This window comes from Gossypium hirsutum, chromosome A06 (assembly GCF_007990345.1).
Source record: "Gossypium hirsutum isolate 1008001.06 chromosome A06, Gossypium_hirsutum_v2.1, whole genome shotgun sequence".
Lineage (NCBI taxonomy): Eukaryota > Viridiplantae > Streptophyta > Magnoliopsida > Malvales > Malvaceae > Gossypium > Gossypium hirsutum.
In genome coordinates, this window is record NC_053429.1 from 17,776,663 (window position 1) to 17,779,409 (window position 2,747).

The window sequence follows — 2,747 nt, forward strand, 5'->3', positions numbered from 1 at the left end:
GTTTTACCTCCTCTTCTTCGCTTCTGTCAGCTTCTTGTTATGGCTTCTTTTTCGATTCAGCTAACACTTTCCCACTCCTTAGTGTAACTGCTTTTATATGTGCTTCTGGATTGGGTTCGGTGTTACTAGGTAGGTTTCCTGGTGCTCTTTCGGAAATCATCTTAGCCAGCTGTCTAATTTGAGTTTCGAGCCCTTGGATCGATGCTTGTTGATTTTTGAGTGCCGTCTCGGTATTCTAAAAACGAGTCTCTGACACCGAGACGAATTTGGTTAGCATCTCCTCAAGCTTCGGCTTTTTCTCCTACTGGTATGGTGGTTGTTGAAAACCCAGAAGATGTTGTGGCCTTTGATTTCCTTGATCGCCATACGAGAAATTGGGATGGTTCCTCCAACCTGTATTATAATTGTTACTATATGGGTTATTTTGGGATCTAGAGTTATTGTTACCCATATATTGGACTTGTTCCTCCTTGATGCTAGGGTTGAAGGGTTGATATTCTGTGCATGCTCCTCCTCCATTCGAATCACACCTCATCACTGGATGTACCTGAGTAGAACCATACAAACCGTCAATCTTTTTATTTAAGAGTTCTACTTGGTTAGATAGCATAGTAACCACGTTGAGGTTGAAAACACCGACTGCTTTCGTCAGCTTTGTTCTCATAACTTGCCACTGATAGTTATTCAGTGACATCTCTTCAATAAATTCGTAAGCCACTTCAGGTGTCTTATTATTGATAGTTCCTCCAGCAGCTGCATCAGTCATCTTCTGAGTCGAAGGATTCAGGTCATTATGGAACATTTGAACCTGTAGCCAAAGAGGTAACCCATGGTGAGGGCACCTTCTTAAAAGGTTCTTGGATCTCTCCCATGCATCGTAGAGTGTTTTTAAATCCATCTGCACAAAAGAAGAGATATCATTACATAATTTGGCTGTTTTAGCCGGTGGAAAATATTTTAATAAAAATTTTTCGGTCATTTGTTCCCAAGTAGTGATTGACCCTCGTGGTAACGAGTTCAACCATTGTTTAGCTTTATTCCTTAACAAAAAGGGAAACAACCGAAGGCAAATGGCGTCATCAGACACGCCATTAATTTTAAAGGTATCGCAAAATTTTAAGAAATTTGCCAAGTGAGCGTTGGGATCCTCGTCTGCAAACCATCAAACTGAACAAACTGTTGATTTGCTAGTTCAACGGGTATCACAGGAGGTAGCTGATTGTCTTAGTTTTCAGCCATCTCCTCGGTTGGGGTTTGAATATCATTCTCTTGCTCGTTCTCTGTGTATCTTAAGCTTCGCCTTATTTCTCTTTGGTTTCTGTGAACTGTGCGATCTATCTCACTGTCAAAAAGTAATGGTCCTGACGGGTTTCTTCTAGTCATAAACTATAAGAACTTGACAGAAAAAGGGAAAAAGAAGAATTAGTAATAAAAATTAGAATAAAATTTAAATTGTAGTAAAAGTAAATGGCTAAAGTAATAAAAATCGAGTGTTCCTAATATCTTAGTTCCCCGACAACGGCGCCAAAAACTTGATACGTGATATTCGTGACAGGTTTTAAATATTTATAATGAATCATTCTTGAAACTAACTATTATCACGGTGAAGGCAAGTGTACCTATCGAACCTTAGTATGGCTTTAGCAAGACCGGATTGTCGAACCCAAAGGAACTAAAAGTACTAGTAATGACTATCTTTTTATTATCTAGCCTAGGAATAATAGGGTTTGTTTTAACTAACTAATTAACTAAACTAAGAATTCACAGAAAATGGAATTAGGGAATTACTTTTGGAAAAACGATTGAATTAAGACAATACCTAAGGAAAAATACACCTAGACTTCAATTGTTATTTGACTCTGAATCGGACGATTTATTCATTTGACTTGATCCGTAAAAATCCTTAAGTTACATTATTATCCCTCTCGAGACTAACAACGTCTAACCCTAGGTTGAATAATTGAAATCTCTTTCTAACTAACTCCCTAGGGTTGCATTAACTCGATCTATTGATCCCCTTATTAGGTTTCACCCTAATCCTGTAAAATCTTGTCACCCTATCTCTAGGCGCGCAATCAACTCCGCTTAATTATGACAAATGTACTCTTAGACAGGGTCTATTCCTCCTCTGAATAAGAGCTTAACTTGAATCAATATCCCAGAATATCAAAACAAGAATTAAGAACACATAATTAAGAACAAGTCAAATATTTATCATACAATTCAGATGATAATAACAAGATCTGTCTTAGGTTTCATTCCCCTTAGGTATTTAGGGGTTTTAGTTCATAACTAAAAAGGTAAACATATTAGAAGAATAATTAATACAAAAGATAAAGAAAAACCCAAAACTCCTGAAGGGAAATTGAGGGGAGATCTTCAGTCTTGATGATGAATCCGGGTTCTAAGATGGATCAATCGGCTTTCCTTGAGTAGTTCCCTGCTTCCTCTTATGTGTGTGTCCTTTTCCTCCTCCTCTAGGGTGTATTTATAGGTTTTAGAATGCCTAAGAACCTTGAAAATTGGCCTTTTCTGAATTGGACTAAACTTAGGCTCGACAGGAACATGCCCGTGTGCGATTGCTTAAGGCCGTGGTCAAGCCTGTTAAATAGGCACGGGCATGTGGTCCACCCGTGTGAGTCGTGCTTTCGACTTTTCCAAATCGACACGGCCTTGTGGTCTACCCGTGTGAGGAGGTCCAGGCCGTGTTGATTTTGTACATTGGCCCATTTTCTTCATTTTTGGCC

General features: G+C 38.7%; 1 non-coding gene across 1 annotated transcript; it reads left to right on the forward strand.

Annotated features, from left to right (window-relative positions):
• Positions 1 to 824: 824 nt before the first annotated feature.
• On the forward strand, positions 825 to 931 carry LOC121231176 (small nucleolar RNA R71). Its single transcript, XR_005929243.1, has one exon. It is a non-coding gene; the product is annotated as a small nucleolar RNA R71 (small nucleolar RNA).
• The last annotated feature ends 1,816 nt before the right edge of the window (positions 932 to 2,747 follow it).